The 23,372-nt window shown below is 32.7% G+C and overlaps 1 protein-coding gene across 4 annotated transcripts in view; it reads right to left on the bottom strand.

Annotated features, from left to right (window-relative positions):
• Pcdh17 (protocadherin 17) overlaps positions 1–23,372 on the bottom strand; it is a 97,125-nt gene that overhangs the window by 68,231 nt on the left and 5,522 nt on the right. The window lies entirely within an intron of this gene.

Genomic DNA, 23,372 nt, shown 5'->3' with positions numbered 1-23,372 from the left:
CATTCTCTCTGGTAGCTAGTACTATCCTTTAACACATGACTGATTTCTCCTCTGTTTTAATTATATACTATATATAACTGAAACATCTTACAATTGGAATAAGTCATTGTTCAATTTGAGGAAACTAGTTTTTTAGTTTAGTTTCAACCTAAATTAATGGTTCAATAGTACATTTATCACTAAAAAAATAATATTTCACTGTGGTAAGACAGCTCAGGTAAAATTGCTGACTATAACATGAGTTCTTAGGGCAAAAATAGGGAAAGAAGGGAATGCATTCCTGCAATTTGTCCCCTTATTACACAAGCACAAACTTGTCTATGTGCATTTTATAGACACCTACCCTTTTATTTACCTGCAGGATATCTAAGTTGACTCCTGTTTGGGAAGGAAAGTTTCTATAAATATTTACATTCAAAGTTTTGTGACAATAGCATTAATCTTTGAGTGGAAAATCTGGAAGCAAAAATTATGACACATAAGAAAATATACTTAACTTCATAAGAAATTGCCATTTTCTCCATAATAGCTATATATTTTTATTCTTAAAAACATGTAAAATATATTTCTTGCATATCAATCGTCTTATTAAATGTTTTGTTTAATAAAGTGGGCATGTAGTAACGATTAATGAGTCCCTTACTACTAATTACAGTGTTTACTTTTTCATGGGAGTATAGGTCACTAATGCAATATGATGAATGGATTGTACAAATCTTTTTGTTATCTTGTCATTTAATTTTGAGAGTGCATTGCAATATAAAGTGTTCCCAAAAGGATTGGACTATCTTTAAATCTTGTCAATTGTTATTAGCAAGACTAACAGCTATAATTTTACAAAGTTTATTTAATTTTCTCTGGATCTTGCTTTGTGGGTGTGTGTGAATTTTCTACCTAGTAACAATTGACAAAAATTTCAAAATATTTTCCTTCTAAACCTTTATAGGTCAGTGCTTTGCATATAGATAATGATTCACACACAGGTAGAGAGAGAGTGAGAGAGCTTATAACTTATAAAGAGAATATGCTTATAAAGATGTTTATAAAGAGAATATTTACTCAAAAATAGGCAATTGTATAATCATTCACTATGGAGTGTGTATGTGTGTGTGTGTGTGTGTGTGTGTGTGTGTGTGTGTGTGTGTGTGTGCAGCACTCACAAGCAGGCACACAGGCACAGGTGTACATATGTGCAAGTGTGCATGTTTGTGTATTAGCTGTGAAGTGTTGATCATCATTCATTTCCACTGATTTGCTATTGAATTGATTTTTCATTTTTGTCAAAAATCAATTGGCCATATTTGTACAGGAAGACTTCTTAGCAGTTTTTTGTTTTTGTTTTTGTTTTTTGTTTGTTTGTTTGTTTTTTGCTCCATTGATCTTTGTTTCCATTCTTAGAATAACAATAACACTACAGTGTCCTGATTAGTATACCTTCTACACAGCAGTATGACTCCATCTCAAGGCTTCTTTTGTGAAGTTGTTTTAGCTGATCTAGTTCAAGTGTGTTCCTGTATAAACTTTCAAAATGACCATGTTTGTATGTACAGGGACTTCTTCTACAAATTGAATGGAATTGGGTTTTATTTATTGATTACTGGGAAAGACTGACATCTCTGCTGCCTTCTGTGTTCTGTTCCATGCACAGGAGATGGCCGCCCATTTTGATCTCTGAATAAAGAAGAGGAAGGATGTATTGAATGAAAACAAAAGTAGGTCTATATGTTGCAAACATGATAAAGAAATCAACTTATTCCATTAAACTAACTAGGGGTTGAGGGAGCACACTGCAAACATTTGTCTAAAAGTCTCGGTCTCTCACACACTGTTAAATCCTGCTGCAGGTATAGTAAATTCAGATGCTCAGGGTTCAGACACAAAGAAGAAAAATTCCTTTGAATGGGGGACATGAGGTTGATTGTACACATTGATGCCAGAGGTTTGAAAACAAAACAAGTTGGATGCTTCCTTTAATTCAAAGGCACTGCTTTCTATATTTCTAACAAGCATTCTTTCTGCAGCAGACTAAACACCAGGGAATGTTAAGAGGGAAATCATTCATTTTAAGTCCTTTCAAACAGACTTTCTTCTGATAGTTTTGCCTTCAACAGAATATATGGTTGGGTTCTTTCTACTTTGCTGAAGTAGGCAACGACATTTTAAGCCACTACTTATAAAGTTATATGACAGCACCTATGGCTTTGGAATTTCTAAAGTGCATGAAGTATGGCAATAACTACATTTATCGCTGGTTTTCAGAATAATACATTTTATACAACTATGGTATACTAGACATTTGTGTTCTCTTACAAAAGGAATAATAAAACACAGGATACTCTTGCCATGTTGAGAAAAATCCTGTTTTCCTTGAGATTAAAGTAAGAAAACAGGAATTGCCATATATACCCTGTAAATAAAAATATTCCACCTAACACTCAATGCATATGAATTAGAGTATTTTCAGGTGATATGGTGCTATGTTAAAATCTTCTGCAAATGTTAACTGTTCTATAAATGACACTGATAACTTTAATAACTAAGGTGCCAGATTTAATTATGCAATTTATAAGTCTTTAAGGAAATCATCCTTGACAAGGGAAAAATTGAGACAATCAAAAGCTAAGTGTTATTTTGTTATCTAGTGACAGACACAATGCTGAGGATGCAACTTATTCCACGGATGTGTTTGCTGCCTTGAGTTGTGAAACCCAGGGGCACTGATATGTCCCTGAATGCTAGATATGCTTGCCCCTCTGCAGTGGTGTAGTGTCTGCATTACTGGATTCTTTTGAGAGAAAAAAAAATCAAATTTAGCAGTTGCTTTTCTAACCCTCTCATTTCCATTCAACACACTCAGCCTCTAAAGCCAATCTTCTTCCTTTTAAGTTGTGGCACAGGTGGCACTGGAGTTCTTTCTGTTCTGCCTTTTGTAATCTCTCAGGCAGACTTTTTGTCTCCAGAGACTGGTTTTCGTCCTTGCCTGCTTTGTCTCCATCTCTGTAAAGAGTTCTGGAGCATGATTTCCTCTGGAAATGATACCTAAAGTGGGTTCTCTACAACTGAGCCTTCAGGACTAAGAACTCAAACCTTATATGTGGCCAATGGAAAGCCACTGCAATTCTGAAAATGTTTCTTTCCTACACATCAGTGTGTGTAGACGGGAAGAGAAAAGTGAGGGAGGTAAGCTAGTAATACTGTTTTACGTATCACCACTATGAACACTGAATCCTCTGATAGATGCATTCCCTTATAATCAGAATTTTATTAAATTTAAGGAATTTGGCAGGAAGCATTTTTATGAACTAAATTATAGATTCAACTCAGTTTTATAAGTCTAATTCATCTAGGCATTGTGGAGATGCTTTGAAATTGTATGTCACTGAATTTGAACGTCTGTTTCTGGAGTCTTTCTGTACATTTAGCAGTGATAGGCTGGAGTGCTCTATCTTATGTTAGAATCTAGGAAACAGGAATCACAGGAAATATTGACTGTTTATTATTCATTCATCTCAGTTGCCAGCATAGACACACTAGAGTTATTGTCCACATTCATTTTAAACAGAGAAACTGCTGCTATGGGACTGTCAGGGAGTTGCCTGTCATCTACCCAATTCATTTCCAAGCAGTGGCTCTTGGCAGGGACTTTTCATGGCTCCCCAGCTCTGTGCTGCCTCTCTCAGATCAGGATGGATAATAATAAGCCATCTCAATATTTTTAGAAATAACTTAATGAGAAATTAATGGAACTTGCCTTAAAGGGCTCTTTAAAATTACTATTATATACTAAGAAAATTAGAACTATTATCATCCCTAAAAAGTTTTCAGAATGCCTGTGCTTTTATCTTTATATACTTACATGTTAAACTATTTTAAATACTTAATATATATGTAAATATATACATATATAAAATTCTAATAACTTGATTTTTTTCCCTTTGACTTGTAACACAAAAAGGACTATAATGACCATTTATTCCCAAATATCCAAATGCATTCATTAGGCTTAAACATATGATTACTTATTAACATTATACTGAAATAAATTGCCAAACAGGCATGTCTAAGTACTTACCTTATAGACAGAAGAGAAGTTTAAAACATTATATTTAACCAATCACTATATAAACCACATAAGTGAAAATATAATTAAAAAGGAGAGCCAATTTCATCAGCTCATTTTGTTACAGTACTGAAGTTAAAAGTTCTAAGAATGTAATGATTTTCTATTAAATACATTTTAGTGGTCTTATGACTCATAATACAAAATTACCATTCAAAATATAACATCAATTATTGCTTTGATGTGGGTATGTTTTGTAGACAAGCGTAGAAAGTAGGAGGAAGAATTCTATTTTCTTTGTGTCTTTGAATGACTAACTCATGCTATCACCATCACAGGTCAATTCTAACTCTTACTTAAATAAAAAAGAAAAGAAAGTGAGGGGATTCAATGTGAAATTGGTATATGGATTATTATTTTTAGTCCTTCTACTCCCCATAGGCATGAGTATTACTAAGTATAAACAAGTTAGCCAACCCATCATTAGCCAATGCATTTTATCACTGCTAAACACTTAGGAGTACTCTCAAGTCCTCAACGTTTCCTATGGACTTTAAAGGTGCCACATAAAATACATCATTTTGAATTTCCAGTAAGCCAATCCAAAAATCAGATATCTGTTTTAAAACAAAACAAAACAAAACAAAAAAAAACCCAGTAATTTAAAAACCAATTGTGAGAACTGAGGATAAAATATACAAGTAATGGTGGACTGTTGTTCAGAAAGGGATATGGCAAAACAAGAGGATATATTTCCAGATTAACACACTGTTAAGTATTCACAGAATAGTTACATTACTAAGATATCACTTTTATAAAGCATAATAGTAAACATAAAATTCAATATGTATGATTCAAAAGAACTGGTCTCCTTTTTTTCAGTAGTCATACATGAAATTAAAATCAAGCAAAGGTCCTTTAAGAATGATGATATTTTTATCTAAGGAACAAAAGTGAATTTTTGTATCGATCCTCTTTATCACAGTGTCACTTGAGTGTCGAGTCCTGAGAGTGAGTGCGTTTTACTTGGGTTGGTGATTTTAATTCTAAGAAATTTCTTTCACTAAAGGAAGATCTATCCTGATGTGATGAAAATCACATAATGAAACAGTAGCTTAGGTCCTTCAAATGCTAGTTTGGAATTGTAAGCATTTGGTTTCACTTTTTGGGAAACTATTTGGAACTGGTATGGCATCATTTACTCACATACACATAACTAAAAACAAACAAAACCCCCAACACTGCTGAGTCATTACTGCCTTACATAAGTCTTTTGCCCATGGTTCTTTCCATATTTAAAAGAAAATTCTATTTGAATCTTGCCCTTTCCATATTGCCAAGCTGCCCATGGTTACCTTCGTGTTTCAGGCCCAGAACTGAGAGTTACTACAGAGAGACTTTATTAATCACATACCCTAAAGTGTTAATCATCTAGCCTCTAGAGATAAACATGTCTTAGATATATCTCAATGTTTAACGACATGATTAAAACATTTACCATTTCTTTCTGTACTTGAAAATAAGAAATGCTTTTATTTGAACTATTTTTAATTAGGTTATAACCTAGAAAAGCAAAAATAAGTCACCTTTTTTCTCTGTAGCACATAGGCATTGATCATAGTGTGTACATTTGGAAAGCACTTGACTGAAAAAAAAATACTGCTCATACTTTTTTAAAGTGGAGCCCAGTGTTAGGTGATTTGTAGCATGTTTATGTTCAATTCCAAAGTACTTAAAACTGCACAAACAGTACTACCCAGGGAACACCTGAAAATGAAATGCACTTAGACACACACAAGGCTTCCTGAAGTATATTACAAATTCCTCTAGAGAACTCTTATGATAAGAGTAAGTAACTGGGTTTTCGTAATTTTTCCCCCAGTGCCACTGCTCTCAGCTCTGTTACTTCAAAGAACTCACTGTCTCTTATCCATGGTGTGTTATTTTGAGGCTGTGTTTCCTTTCCTGCTTGACAACGAGATCATACTACTGTAAGGCAATCCATCGCAGTCCAGTATTTCCCTCTAACCTCACCTAGGGAGCCAAGGGGAACACTATCATTACTTTATTGGAAGAGGAAAATAATATCTGTGGACTAAAAACAATGTGAATCAAATTCCTCTTGACTCAAAATTTGTACTCATGTCATACCTGACACACGTGACTTTTATGTGTGCTATACTTGCAATTGTATTCCATTTGTTCATATTGTTATTGTTATTTGAATTTTATAGACTTATGAGTCTTATTCAAATAATACTTGTTAACCAAGTATTCCTTCTTTTCCAGTGCCAGGCTACACTGTTTCCAATGGCTTTGCTCCTCTAATGGTTATGCTTTGAATACGCACAAATAAATACATGGACATATATGGGACAGTTTGGGTAAGAATAAAAGAATCATTAAAAAAAAATCCTGTGATTATTTAATGTAAGAAGCACAGACTACTTATGGAGTCTTTACATTTGGAAATATTTCTACTATATAAGGCCAAGCTAGAGAAAGAAGCCAAGGCCCTGTGTTCTATATGGGTTCTGGCAAATGTTCAATATACAATATGTAGATGATGTGAAGAATTTTCCTCCAAATTGATCTGAGGTGCAGGAACTAAGGAATAGTACTTCACAGCACCAATTAACCACACTGTGTGGTATTTTGATCAAATATGTTTTTCAACATAATACAGTAAGCAGCACAAGAACCCTGGATGTTATATCAGATGAACTCCCTGTATAGATGTAGGTACAACCTTCAGACTTCAATTTATATGTAAAGAAATGGGTATGGATGCCTTCACTTGCAATCGTACGCATTTGTCTTTATTTTTATTTTTTTTTTTTTAGTAAATGTGTACACATTTGTTTGTGCAACTCTGTGAATGTTTGTGGGTTGAAGCCAGACTACTAACCTAAATGTCTTCCTCAATAATTCTCAACTTCATATTTCCAGAAAGTTCATTCATTGAACCTGGAGCCCCATATCCCAGCTAGATTGAACTGGGGAGCAATCACTAACAGAATCCCATGTTACTCTGAATAGCACTCGAATTTCAAGTATGCATTCAATGTCACACTTGGCATACTACCTGGATCCTGGGGATCCGAACTCGGTCTACAGGCTTTGCAGCAAGCATTTTAGATACTGAGCAGTTTTCTAGCCCCATGGCATATATTTCTGATGTTTATTTTTTGTAATTATTTGGACAAGTCATGAACTGAATTCTCCCAATGCTTCCCTGCTTAAAAGGGAAAAAATAGTGTATAAAGAAAATGTACATACATTCATTATTTTGCTAATTTTAAAAACTGAAAATATCTATAATCCAAATTTAACAATGTATTCTAAAAATACCAACTTTCCTAAGATGTCTACTTAAAAACAAAACAAAGGACAAAACATAACTAAAAGAATGTAAAATGACAACCTGAATGCCAATAAATTATTTTAGTAAAATTAATTCAATCATCATAAATATTCTGAAATAAAATTCTTATATGATGCACTGTTGATTCTTATATGGCACTAAAATTTGAAAACTGGGAAATCAGATTTTTATGGATCAATAATATATACAAAATACTTTCTTGAGGTTTACCTGCTCCGAAATGTTTTGTCACTTTGAAGAGTAAGCAGATTGATATATGTAAATATTTATTTAGTATCTAGTTAATATTAGATATGTGTTTTACAATATGAGTCATCAAATTTAATTTCAACTGCTATCCACCATAAGAATAAAAAGTGTTGATATATTCTACAAGAAAACAGAAAAGTAAAATCAAAACAGGAAAGCATCTATGCCTGGTCTGTGTAGCTGTGTCTTTTTTCTTTTCTTTTCTTTTCTTTTCTTTTCTTTTTTTTTTAAGCAGGAATCATGGGAATAGACCTTCATTGTTAAACAATCTGTCTATGGAGAATAACTGATGAAATGAATTATATCCATTGACTGATCCAGAATTCCCCCTTTTTGAGACAACATTAAAATGCATTATCAACATTGAAAGATGCCTCTTCAATACTCATAACTGGAAGAGAAACACAGTTTAATATAATATGTTCAGATCATGTATTAAAAAATAAGTTACATACATATACATGATCAAAGTAGAAATTAATACCTTCCCTAAATCCTTGCATTAGGCCATAAATAAACCCTAAAACTCCTTCACGTTTTATGTATTTAGAATAGCTATGTATGTATTCATCTCAGCAAGGACTGAGACAGCATTTCAATAATGAGTGTATTAATCTCTCAGCAGGAAAAATACCAATTCAAAATAAGCAGAATAATAAAATATACAAAAAATTACAATCTGCTTATACTTGAGTAATTTGGATTTTTTGTAATTGAAAATAAATTGTAGGTTTGTACAATGAAAGATTATCAATGACCATGTCTGATTGGTAAATTATAGGTAATTAAAAACATAAATGAAACATGTTCTATTTTCAGTCAACAATTATGTCATGAGTACTTATGATATGCAAAATGCACTTTTGATACTGTATTTTTAAGTATAATTTTTTACAGAAATGTTTTCTCATGAAATTTGTTAGAAAGGGTTTAGCCAATTTTTGTTTTTAAAGAAGGAAACTTGGAGACTAAAAACTGCCAATAATGGAAAATTATTTCATAGACATTGCATATCAAGGCCTTGTTATAGGTAACTTTTGTTCCCTAAATAAAGTTTCTTTGGATAGAAAACTTTCAAACTCAATCAAATCCTAGGCAGAGCAGTAAGACACAGTCCTGGAATGACAGGTAGGAGGTTAATGCTCGAGGGTTATTATAGAGCCAGGTCCAGGGACAGAGTAGCTGAAATCGAAGCATGAAGGACTGCTACTAACTGCACCTGAGCTAGGTAGCTCTGGAAGCAGAGATCTCCAGTAGAGCAGATGTATCATTCTACAAAAAGCTGGAGCCTGAAATCTCATCTCTACTTCTTCCCAATGCTCAGTGGATTTAGAAACCAATGATTCTTTGTTTGTTTGTTTGTTTAGTTTAGTTTATTAGTTTCTCAGAAGTATATTAGACATCTTTAGGAAAAAACTTCATAACACAATTTATATAATTTTCCCTAAAAGAAATAAAACACCAGAATTTATATTCTCAATAGCCTACTTTCACCGGACTCTTCTTCAAAATAGAGATTGTGGACTTGTCATATACAGGTTGAAAAATAAGGTTTTCCTCTCCCTGCAAGTGCATGTTTTGTTTCAAGTATAATCAGTTTATAAGTGCTGTACATTTAATATAGAAAATCCAAAAAAGAACGAAGCTCATTCTGGAATCTAATTAAGTTTAAGAATCCTGATACACATTTTCTTGAGGGGATAGGATAGCACAAATACAAAATGGAACATGAGTACCAAAGTGCATAATAGCTCAAGCTAAAAGCATAACAATAAGCTTGTTTTCCATTATTGCAGAACCAATAAATAAGCATAATGAAAATCATGACACATTATTACATTACTCTGCATTGCTTCTATTCATTTAAAAAAACCCAGATGAGTGCATTTAAAATACTTCCACATGTCAAATGACAGTAAGCTTTGCAATGGAGAGGACGCTGAGTGGAATATTTTAAAGAGCAGATGCCTAGTCTTATGTGGCTTATATCAAGATTATGATAGGAGAACAAGATATGTGAGCAATAACTACTTCACACCAAAATGGTAGTAGCATGGTATCCAAACATTTATATCTTTCATTTGCACTGTGTTTTCTTGATATTATGCAGTCAATAAAAACCAAATTAAAATGCTTTAGAAAAAGCATCCATGCCAATTAGCCCTTGGATAGAATCTCCTGTTTCCCTGTGATTTAATATACTGGATTATATTAACAGTGCAGGCTTGTAAATAAGGAATATCTGAATCCTATTAATGGGAATAGGCTGCCAAAACAATCAGCTTCTAACTTAACAAGTTTCTAAGTATTTAGAAAAGCTGTGAAATAGGATTACAAGGTTAAACTGTGTACATCTGGCTAGCAACTATATAAATATTTCAGAAATGTGATCTCATGGGCTGAAGAAACACCTGTCTAATCATGAGTCTTTTCCAAGATACATGAACTTCACTGAGCAGAAGAGAGCATGAATGTTGACAAGACATCTTCATCAATTTGCATAATTCACCTCTTATGCTAGGCACATATTTTTTTTATCATGCTCCCCTCTTCTAAGTAAACATACAAAAGGATTCTAGCACATTTCTCTACTATCATGCTTATGTTGACAAAAAGTGCCAAAGCTATGTAAAACACAAAAACCTGAACTATTAAATCGGTACCCCACTTTTTCCCCATGGACTTTAGCATGCAATTTCAGTGTAGTTAGATATTTTAAGCATAAATTTAGGATGGCATGGAGGCTGAGAATAATTAATGAGAAGCAGGGGCCTGACATACAGTAGCAACTTGGGCAGTGCTCCTAGTTTATAGAAACCTTAATGATGTAGGAAATCAGCTGCTTTTCACCAGACTCAAGATTGAACAACTGTGTTGACTCTTTGTCAAGTACAGACCGGCCCATTAAGCTTGATTTTAGTTTAGTCTTTTTTTTTTTTTAAGAGTAATTAGGTTAGAAATGTGCAGAGTAGAGCACTCACCAAATTATCTTAAAAACACTCAGTGTGAAAACACCAGCTTTGACTCTGTAGTCAAAACTGGAAGCTAAAGGTCATGGGCTCAAATTTCTAATGACATTTCCTGTGAGGAGATGGGTGAAATGGAAGCTAAAGATTAGATGTTCAATGCTCTCATGTACCATGTTGATTGTACCCTAATTTCCTAACAAGATGATAGGTTATTGCAATTAACCAAGTGAAATGATACTCCATTTCCCAAACCAGTCTATTTCCATGGGGGACACAGAACCAATGGTTCTTTCCTTATCCCACCTCTCAACCTATCATTCTCCATTCTGAAATCCTAAACCCTGACTACAATATTTCTAAATGATGGATATCTCCTTGGAAATTTCATTTCTCCAGTAGCATACTAAGTATTTAGGCAAACATCAAACTTACACACAGTAAAACACAATGGGAAATTTCAAGTAAAAAAATAATATAAGGAATATTTGACTCAATTTAAAATGAAGTTCCTTTTGTTACATGATAAGGGAATATGCTGGTCTGGTTGCATGATGCATAGCTGTAAACAGAAAAGTTTGCTAAAAACTAAAATAGAATATAACTGTTTAACTTTTTAGATGTGGCAGGTGAGAGGGGGTGTCCTCACTGTATCTTTTAGTGTACATTCCTGACAGAAGGATAAAAAGGAGTCATATTGTAAATTTCTTTTTATTTCTTTCATATGAAAAAAATGAACGTTTTTCTTTTTAAAATACATAGTCATTTCTATAATTTAAAAGTATTGGAGAAATTGTTTATTTTAAATAATAGTCAAAATTTTCTTGTCTACTTAAGTGTAATTTCAAAATTAAATGCATGAAACTATTTAATGCAATCAATACATATTTATCACTACCCTGAAAAGCCAACCACATCAATCCTAGATATAAACATAATTCAGTTAATTTTCCCATAAATACTACCAAGTTTTGTTACCACATATCTGAATTTGAAGTAGAAATCATTCCTGCAGATTAAATATACAAGGAATTTTAATATATACATTAACACATACTTTCCACTGGGAGGACACAGGAAAAAAGACCAACATGGCAAAGATGAAAGTATTTTTGAGAGTTTAGGATAAAGTAAAAGCAATGCTTTCTTACATCTATCTCACTATTCTCTCCTTTTTTTCAGTGTGTTAGGGATTATACTCCAGGCCTTAGACACAGTAGGAATATGCTGAAAGAGTGAAGGATATGCCCAATCGTTGTCTTCCTGAGACATAGTCTAATTATATAATCCAACTTAGCCTACATCTCATGCTCTGCTTACCTATGGCTTCCAAGATATAAGATCACAGGTATGCTTCTCATAAGTGTTTTTAAAGACACATTTCAAACATTTGAAAAAAAAAGTTTTCACTATTGTTAAGTGGATGAAAGAAATTGAAATTATACATCTTGTGAAATGATTCACAAATGTTTGAAAACTTGTGTTCTTGCACAATTTTCAAGGCTCTTAACATCACTTAGAAGTTGCAGATAAAGAAAACGCTTTGGCAATAGTCTTTTAAAAAGAGAATACACAGGGGCTGGAGAGATGGCTCAGCAGTTAAGAGCACTGACTGCTCTTCTGAAGGTCCTGAGTTCAAGTCCCAGCAACCACATGGTGGCTCACAAGCATCTGTAATGAGATCAGATGCCCTCTTCTGGTGTGTCTGAAGACAGCTACAGTGTATTTACATATAATAAGTAAATAAATCTTTAAAAAAAAAGAGAGAATACACATACATGTAAAATGTCTCAAGGAAAAGACAAAGAGGAGAGAAATGAATAAAACATGTACAGTTCATGACAGGTCCAGTGTCTGGTCAGTAGTGTTTGATAGAACACCTACTTCAATGTCCCTCAAACAAAGAAAGCCTTCATCCTGGTAGCTACCACATATGCTATATCTGCATCCTCTGCATTCAGCAGAATGGCTGTCAATATGCCTTTCTTCCAAAACACCAATGTGAAAATATGAATTAATAGATAGACTTGAATCGCAATGTTTATGATGAGTAGGGACATAAATGTCAGCAGTGACAGTTCACTATCTTCAGGCTCACCTCATGCAGGATTTAACATTACTGCATTTAATCTTCCGAGAAGTATGTTGCATAAAATGTAAATAACTCATAAACATTTAAAAATTGTAATTTATGTTTCTTTTTATATTATTCCCTTACTTTATAGCCTGTAATACTCTGGTTAAATAGAAATACATGACATTTTTTCCTCATTCTTAGGGGTGATACCCAGGGCCTTGCATAATACAAAACTATTCTACACCAAAGTACACCTTCATCCCTGATTGAACTTTTAATATGATCTAAAAATTTTATTTTCTTGCAACTTTTATTCTATCAAGCCCCTTTACTCTTAGATATGAATGAATCGTGCAGCTAGAACTCAGATGGATAACACCTACATTTTAAAATAGCATGAAAGTAACTATTTTAATTTAATTTTAACAGTGCTTTACTATTTATTCATTAGTTTAATGATTATGAATCAAATAACTGTAGGTTGTGACTACAAGTTAAATATCAGTAGGGAAATAGTCAGCATTATATCCCTCAAAATGCTTTTATTTAGTATAGGCTAAAATTTAGTATAAAATTACATTAGTGCCTACATAGTCCAAACAGATTCTGAATTTTGTGAACAAATGTGTGAATTTATTATATATATGTTTTGATAATGGCAATGTAATTTTTTATTACTCTTTTCACATGACCAAAAGCATATACAAATGTAATGAACCTTAAAACTACACCTCAATAAATAGAAATAAATATTTAAAGTTTAACCATTACTTCATCTTATAAAAAATTATTTAAGGAAGTATTTGCATGTAAGTACCTCAAAATATAAACAAAATGATTATGGCAAATTATTGATTTCTTAGAATTGGATGAGACAACTTTATAAAATTTATATGACAACTGAGTGACATAATTGTAATGCTGTGTAAATCACAGCAAAGAATAAAAAGTATTTAAATAAATGACAATCAACACCATTGTCTCTTTGAATGCTATATACATAGGCATGTATATGTATGAAAACTATATATAGTATGGAATAATACTGAGAAAGCTTGATGCTAATAAAAACTGCAATCCTTGAACGCCTATTTTTCTCTATGAACTTGCAGTGGTTCAGCAAAAACCCACAGAAATTCTTACTGCTCATGTTTAAAAGGTACTAAGTATAAAGTATAAAAATGGAGATGTGCTATTTATCTTCAACTATTCTACCCAGACAAGATAAATTAACTGAATCTTAATATTATATAGTTGAAACACTCATCCAGACATTTAATGCTGTTGAAATTTGAAAGTATCGAAAGAATCTCCAAGCTGTGTGTAGATCGATTAGCTATTCATCAAGAACAGCGTTTACATAGCACCACCACTTCAACAGAAAAGAGATGGACCGAAAGGAGAAGTTGTTAATTCTCGAGTCCTAATATCTTTATTATCTGTCATTTAAATGCTTAGGCTTCCGGTAGCTTTGGAACCAAGCAGAAAATAAAATTATTCCTACAGCTTCTACTCACTTAGATACACTTTTGTCCTGTTTCTCACGGCAGCCGAATATTCTTACTGTTTTACTTCAAACTAAACTCAGGCCACGGAGGACAGTTAATGGAAAATATTATCCACTCCTTTGGTGAGTTGTTATATGTCAGTTTTTTGCCTACAGCAAAATTTAATGGCTGATTTGTGGATCTTTATTTCTGGAGATTTACTACAGAAACACTGACATAACCTTTACCCAGAGCAAACACTCTCTCTAATACGAAGGAGACACCAAACCTAAAAACGCACAAGGAAGAGAAAAATCCTGGCAGGAATTAATCTACCATTTTCACACATCTGCCCAAGGGAGGAATTGTAATTGCAAAAATTTACTCTAAGACTGCTGAGACTCATAGTAATTATGTTTCTTTTTTTTTTTTAATAGAAATAGCCACAGGTGGTAACAAATTGGGTTTTGAGATGGGGAACTGGGCATGTATTCTAACCCAAATTACTGTGTAATAGTCTTCATTATATAAAAAAAAATTATGGAAAGTCTATTGCTCAAAATCAGAAGAAAAAATATTAAATGTACTCCTCATATTTCTTTGTTTTTCATGACTTAGACATTTGGAATCAGGACGACATCTCAGAACAGACCTCGGGTAATAACTTTTGTAAATTGTACGGAGTATTGGTTGGTTTAAAAGGATTGTTGTCTTCTTCCAAACTTATTATTATCTAGGTAAAAATGATAGTTTTCCTCTGATGGTCAAGACTTATACACAGGTAATAATTACTCACCATGATGTGGTGTCATAAAAGTCCAAGGTTAGAGATGGTTATGTCAGTCTATGAATTGATACTGAACTGTTTGCTATTTTCTTACATATCTGCCCTCGAGTCCTACATATTACTCTGAGTTAATTCCATAGAATAACTTGACTGTTTTCTGTTATTACAGAGGAATTTCATGTTTCCTATGTGCAGTAGAACTCAATTTTATATTCACACACACACATACACTCACACACATATCCAAACTTGACTTCTTTAATCACAGATTTTTTAAATAAGGTCAGATTACAATATTAGGGTGGTTTAGAAAAGAAATGGTGACACTTGTTCCTACAACTTAAGACTTTGTAGAGACTCAAATAATCATAACCAAATAAGCAACAAACCAAATATTTTAGCTTGAAACTATGGGATGATGATTTTCTTTGTGATTATTCAATCAGCTACAATGAAAATCATAATAAAGATAGAAAGTTGATTTCTCATTTTTTTAGGTGAGTTATGATTCCTCTTATGTTTGTTGTTGGTGCAAATTGCTTATCTTGGGCAAACTTTCCTAAAATACATGAACCACTGCAAAATAGACTAGAGAGCAAGGACAGTTATGTCCAAAGAAATAGAGTCCCAAGAAAGAGATCACTATAATTTAGATCATATTTTATTCTAATTTTTCACAATTTAACTATAAAATTCAAAGCAACCCATTTAAAAAGTTGTCTGAAGATTTGTGTGATTAATAGTTATAAAAATAGGTACTATTAAGAAATGTCAGGCTTGAGCTGGAAAATAAACACCTTTAATAAAAGCCAGTTCCCTTCTCTTCTAATATGGGGAAGTGAAAATATTTATTTTAGTAAATTGTTGCAAAGGTTTATAGACAACTGCTTTCTTAAATATTCTACTTTCTTCTTATTATCTTATGTCATCTCTTGATATAAAGCACTGGTAAGCAGCACACAGTGCCAATTTGTACAGGTAGCTAAATTATTCATATTCTGTAAGAAACTCAACACGAGGTCCAACTTTTCTACTGAGGGGGAAAAGAGAAATAACATGCAGAACACTCAATCATACAATAATCTTAGTGCAGTGTAATGAAGTAAGCTGTTTGAAAACTAAACAGCTCTAGCAAAGGTATTGAAGAGTATGATTTTAAAAACAATGTTATATCTTAAGGGTTGATAAGCCTATAGTGTCAAGACTTGAAAATGGATGAGAATATTTACCATGGAAAAGAAAATTGAGTAATTTGCTTAAAACATAATCTAGATTGGGATTAGAAGAATAAGAAAGCTTGTAATACTTTTAATCCCTGAATCCTCTTAAATGTAAAATAGCAGTATGTTTTCATTTTGTACATGTATACAAAAAAGCAAAATTTAGGATACAATCAAACTTTAACTTTGGGCTTAGTTTCACCAGAAGATACTAAGATTGTATGCATTCATATGATTGTTAAGAGAAATCCTATGAGTGCAAGTTTTATGTCTTATATATAAGCTATGTTTAAAGCTATTATATAAATATAAAAATTTAAAAAAAGATGCATAAAGCATCAAAGTTATGTAGAGAATGTGATTTACTCAGTCAGTTCTCAGGTTCAGTTGCCTCTAAGTGTTAATGCCTCTAGACTAGCTCAGGGACTTCTCAGAATGTAAAGTTAGCCTCTACATATGTATTAACATAATTTATAAGCACAAAACTGATGTTTGCAAATAGCAGTAAATATCCACCCATTGTAAGTGTATACTGTCAAACTTGAAATTCATTTTGACAGCTTTGGCTTTTAAACCCTACAAAGACTGTTTTTAGCTGATAAAGGAAGTAAACAAGAAATTGTCATTTAAATGGTCCCTTTAATGTGTTTCAGTAATTAAAAATCAATAAACACATTACAAATTTAAAAAGAATTAAATGTTGTTTAGGCAGAGTATACTTTAGAACAAAGTAGGATCTTTGACATTTTATTATCTTTATCATGCCAGTTTCCTATAACATTAATATGGTTGATGAGACTACTTCATAGAATTTTAATATAAAGAAAATAAGATACCATAGATATCAAAATATTTTAAGATGCCTGAGTAAAATGCATTTTTAACATTATTTAAGTATTTTAATATATTCCATTCCTCTAATAAAACCAAAGTATATTTATGTAGATTAGTTACATATAAAGTTTCATTTCTCCAACCTGAATTTATCATTTGATCACAAAGCTTGTTAACCTAAATAGTTTTTTATTGTCATGATTCATTTTCTCATAATTATACTGTTTAACTGTCTTATTTTTTGAATAAATATATGCAAACATGCCAATTGTGTTCAGCATAGTTATGCAAGTTGCTCAATGAATGAACCATTAAGAACCATTTTACTACAATAAAACTTCCTGGTATAGATCCAGTTCAAGGCCTACAAATACTGGTAGTCAGAATATCAGTATGGCCAGAATAGACAAACAATACTGTGTCACATGTATGTCAACAGAGTCTCTCAAGCACCGCCCTAAAACCAATTTCATAGTCTATCAGAGTACATGTAAGTGAAATGTGCCTCCCATAAAACCACAACTTGCATTTGTATATTGCTATGGTTTTTTCCTTTATACTGCACCTTAAAATTACTGAACTGATTCCCCTGCAGTATCAATGAAGCAGGAGCATATTTCTGCTTAGTCACAGCGAGAATGTTGATGCCATTAAGAACTTCTTTATTATAGATGATTTATTTCCAGAGACCAAAGGATAGCAATACATCACTGTCAAAGCTAGCGGTGAAAGCTATGGCATGCTGTAAAATACTGTATGCTGCCATTGAGGGGAATTCGTGTCAAAGTCTCCTTTACTAAAGTAGGTTGACAATAGATTAGTGTAGGTCTGATGAACTCCGAAAGTGTCTTGTAAGTGGGTGGCAGAAGTCACACCACCTTCATAATGATAAGTAAAAAATGAACTGTATGCTATTCTCTTAACAATTATCCATCATTGGTTGAAGGAATTTAATCCAAAGAAATCACTTCACTAATGCTTTACTAAAATACGACTTTAAGATAATGCCCTGTGGGATTTATTAAACAGACGTATTACCTAGGGGAATACATTCTAGAGCAATGACTAATATAGTAATTAGTGAGTGCATTTGTAAGAATGTACCCACTATTGAGTGTCTTGCAAGACTTCTCTGCATCAGGGAGTTAAGTTTCATTTCCTCACAGGCCTGAGCCCAGCTGTAGAAACTTCTTCCTCTCAGTCTTTCATCATCAACCTTACACCATATGTTTTTAATGTTTCCAGCCATCCCACCAGTCCCCAAAGTACCAAACATTTGCTTAGCATTTGTTTATATTTTCCTTAATCCATGTAAGGTCTACATTATAATGTTTAATAAATTTTCAAAGGAAAATGTGTTTTCCTTTTAAAAGTGACTTGCTTTGAGTTGAAATTTGTAAAATGGGATATTTGTGCTTGTATATTTACATACATATTTGGTACTTAAAATATTCATATTCATAGATAAACATAAACATAGGTAAAGAAATAAATACATTTTCCAAAAAGTTTATTTCTTTATCTCCTAATAAGCGTAAACAGAGCCCTCTTTATTGATTGCAAGTAAATGCCTATTATCTTTTAGAAATCTTAAGGTATTTTTCTTAGCTTCTACACCTATGCTTCTGTATGCTTCTCTCTTATAGTATATTATATAAGCAGCACTCACAGTGAGAACTTTGAGATGTCATTCCTGCAAAAAGTGATGCCTCATACTATAGTAAGATACTGCCCTTAAAAACAGCACTAAACATTCGCCCCAAATATTCAATGTCTTCTCATTAAATATGTAAACTCTGTAATTATTTAACTGAGATGACAGTTGGGGGTTATTTTATGAGTAATTATTTTAAATTCCTATATAATGCTATTTCTAGGCATCATATGAATGTAGATGATATAATCTATTACAACACTGACTTCCTAGACAGAACTTTCTGTGAGTGAACAATGTAAGCAGTGCTTATTTTCTGTTTTAAGGTCTATAAACTATTTTGTAACTAAGTTTAAGAGTTTGAGATAAGAATTTTAGAGCACATTTCTTTTATCTGATCACATATAGTGTTTTATAAAAGATGCTGAGAATGTAGATTTAAAATCCTTCATGTAAATGTATACATCATACTTTGCATTGATATAATATAACTCTCCCATACAGGTGAAGTAAAATTTTAAAAATTGTATTGTTTTTATAATACAGAAACTTAAAGAATTTTCGTACCATTGTGAGGGTGGTCTAGGAACACCTGGATGTCATTTTGGAAATTTTATTGAAACTGGGGAGGCTAGTGGGTAATAAAGTTCATAATTCACAAAGAGCTTGTTTGTCACTATATTAAAAATAAAATTCTGTGGCTTCTAATTTTATAGTATTTTTCCTCTGGTATCAAATAGAGAAATGCTCTGGGCTCAAGTTTGCATTGGAGGTAATCTCCACAAAAGAACTTCTAACTAACAATCGTATTAGTATTTAAATAGGAACAGGAAGAATAAGTTTGGAACTTTAAAAATAAATTTAAAATCTCCATAGAGAAATTTCAAACACCCAACATTCAGTTAGAATTTTGATTGTGTAATATTTCAAGTAATTTCAATCTATTCTAAACTTTACCCTAAAGTAGAAATTAATCCTCCTATGCTTTGAATAATCTTTGAGGAAATAAAAAGGAAAAGGAGAGTGCAAAGTGCCACGGGAGTCGGGCAGGATGATGACATCATCCCTTTCTTGCTCAATTCAACCTAATCCTCATAAGTAAAGGATTTTGTGAAGAAAGATGAGTGCATGAGACTAATCAAGTGGCATCTTCTTAGCATAAAAAGTGTAGCAAAATACCCCCATAACTTGAAGTGACTCTAAAGCATATTTATACTCTGCATCTGCTGCTGAATTTATTAATTTAAAGGAATACAGACTATGAACAATCATCTGAGGTCTTGGGAACTCATCTGATCAGGTATCTAGAGTCCTGTGTTAGGGAAATGAGAATAAAGACACACAGTGGATAACATCATTATTAAAGACACTTCGGCTTTAGTCTTTTCTAAAATACATTTAACTCTTCGTGCATGATAGCTTACTCCTTTACAATTCAGTCTCACTTGTATGTGCTTCTTTTGCTCTAGGCTCCTACCATATCCTTATTTACTTCATTTATATTTACAATAATATGCTTAACTTATATTTGGCAAATTTATGTTATAAGCCTCATGAGCATATTTAAAGAGAATTTTATTTTAATTTTTTTTCATCAGAATTTTGAAGTGAATGTACACGCTTTTTAAAAGTAGATTTGTAAAAACTATGTATTTTTTAAACTTTATTTTAGGAAATCTTTTGTTGGGTTAATGTGCTTTTGTCGATGATGATATATTAAAATTGCAGCATATACTCTGGGAGAACACAAATATTTTAAAAAATAAACAAAATCAGGAAGTTCTATCATCAGGGAGTCCCAGTACATCTTCTCAAGGAGGATTCATGGAGAACACCTGTTGAGAAGTTGCCTGAGATTTAACTTAATTTCTTGAGACAATGGCTCCTGTCTCTCAGGCTGGCCACTCTGCTTAACCAAGAGTGGCTTTGAAGTTCTGCCGGACCTTCTGCCTTGCTTCCCTACTGATATTACAAGTGTGAACTTGGCCTTAAAAGCCACAGTTAACAGTTCTTCTTCAGAATTGGTAAAGACTTCTACATTCACGTGATATTCTACATCCCCACACAAAATAATACACATGGAAATGTCTCCAGTGATGAGTGCTCTCAGACGTCCATGTGATAGACTACCTTACTCACTTCAAAATCTGTTTCTATTCTTCAATACCATAAAATAAATAAATTATCTCATTGTAACTTCAAAGTAGCAGTATAATTCTTGTGCTATTATTGAAACATTTTATAGCCTGATTCACAGGATTTAATAAAAATAAAATCTCTTTTCACAAATCTATGTTAATATGTATACACCTGAGATGAAATAAAAACTTGAAGCATGAACCCTGGGCCTTGCGATCAAAACACTCTCAGACCGTAACTACATTTAACTTTAGCTATAATGTGAGCCATACAGCACCAAAGTTCCTATATTTCATATCTCCTTATTGTACACAGGTATTACAAAACAATTATGAAAACTCATAACCCATTTATAAAGATATAGTATTACTTTCAAAACACTATGCAAGATACTGAAAAATAAAGATGAAAAGAGCTACTAACTGTTGATCCAATTTGATTTTGTGGAATATGAGTCTACTTTAAGAAAGAGACATGAAATTAGTAGCATATTTACATTGCAGGTTGAATGATGCCAACACTAGCAAATGAACTTGATACAAGATTATGGAATTCTTGCTGACTTCCTTCATTCCACTTGAGCACAATATACATTACTACCCAATTGTTGAGGGAATGAGAAGGGGGGGATAGCAACTGGCTAATTTATTATGATTTTTATAAGAAATATCAGAGAAATATGGTACATTTCCAAAGATATTAATTTATTGGATTCTATAACCCATCTTTTAAAGGACAGAAGGAAGATGGGGTAAACTGTTAGCTGTTTAGGTTGAGAACTTTTAAAGACAGAAGTAGCAGAGGGAATTGAGACACTTTGGTAAAATTACAAACTTAATCCAAAGTCCACTTTGTACTTCGATGGAATGGGTTACATTTTTTTTTTTTTTTTGGTCTAAAAAAATTCAAAGACAGTCTTTCACTTACTACTTAAACTGTGGAAATTTTGGGTTGTATGTGATTTTTCTTGGCTTGGGTTTCACTATAAGTGAGGACCCACCACTGTGATTTACAACCAATGACCAGTTTCAAAGGCAATATGATTAACATAGTATAAGCACTATGTCCTTCCAAAGTTTTGAATATTTTATTCAAGAGTGCTCTTCACTTGTCTAAGAAGACAGACTCGCTGAGAATTTTACTACACCAATTTGATTTTATAAATTTTTTTATGCTAGAAACTAGATGAAAATTCAACTCACAACCCTTAAAGTAGATGATTAAGTATTAGCCTTGTCAGTGGCATAAATATAGGACAGGTGTACAAAATATTTACAATTCCAAAATGACTACATCACATCTATAAACAAACATTTAATCATTATTCCCTTTATAGAGATATTAGTATTTATAAATATCAGTTTCACTCAATTACAGGAAGACATTTTTAGAAGCCAAGTTTTTATACTTGAGAATTTTTTTCATGTTTCATATAAACCTTAAATCTATGATTACATGATTACTCATAGACAGTGGATACTATAAAAATGAAATTTTATACTTTAATAGTAAATAGCATGGTACTTGACAAGCCTTATTCACACGGACACTGAGGTGTCATAGAAAGTGTGTTCTGCTTAGAATTAGGACATGGCTGGTTCATATTAGCAGGCCTATGGGTCTTCAACACTCCATCTGAATAATAGTAACTTTACTGAGACAAGCTTTTCAAAGCCTAACAATATGGCCAGTGACTTCATTTACCTCAAAGTAAACTCCTCCCTCCCCACTTCAAGTGTCAGTTTTGGTTAAGATCAGCTGCAAACTTCAATGCCTGCTCATTCAGAGGAACTTGTAATAACATATTCTAAATATTATGATGACCAAGAATTATATTTTTCTGGGCCACAACAGTAGTGAATAAAAGAACAAAAGGTGACTGGATGATCACAGCATAGTCATCTTTGTAAGAATCAATGGCTATGCTTTGGGCAATGGTTTTGTTTTCATTTTATGTTTAATAATATGTGTAGATACCCTGAACATATACCCTGTTCAAGAAACAAATCATCTGGGATTCATTGCAATTTAATTCCCTGTCATCAATAGCATAAAAAAAATGACCTTATGACACTTTGAGTAGACTTTTCATCCCCTAGTGACTACAGGAAGCTCACAGGAAAACCTGGAACTAACAAAATTCTTTTCAAAGATTTTTTTTTTGGGGGGAGGGTGGTCACTGTGCTTAATTTGTACAAAGCACATTCGAATATGAATCACACTTCCAAAGCTTCAGATGAAAATTTAGTTAAGGAATAAATGGGGTTCACGGGCCTAGATCACTTTCAAAATATAAAACGAATTTTTCAGAGGCGAAAACTTTGCTCAAATTTCTCAGCTTGAGAGTCCTGACCTGGTGACTCTTCCATACTAAAGAAGTTAGCTCCAATTTGGAATATAAATATTATATCAACATAAAATGTTTTAATGGAATAAAACTCACTAAAGTAAATTAACTTTTTTCTCCCTTTTGTTCTACTCTGGGAATCCTGTTATGGAAAGAAATAAAGTCCT

The sequence above is a fragment of the Mastomys coucha genome, unplaced genomic scaffold (assembly GCF_008632895.1).
Source record: "Mastomys coucha isolate ucsf_1 unplaced genomic scaffold, UCSF_Mcou_1 pScaffold9, whole genome shotgun sequence".
Classification (NCBI taxonomy): Eukaryota; Metazoa; Chordata; class Mammalia; order Rodentia; family Muridae; genus Mastomys; species Mastomys coucha.
This window is presented reverse-complemented; position numbering and strand designations above follow the sequence as displayed.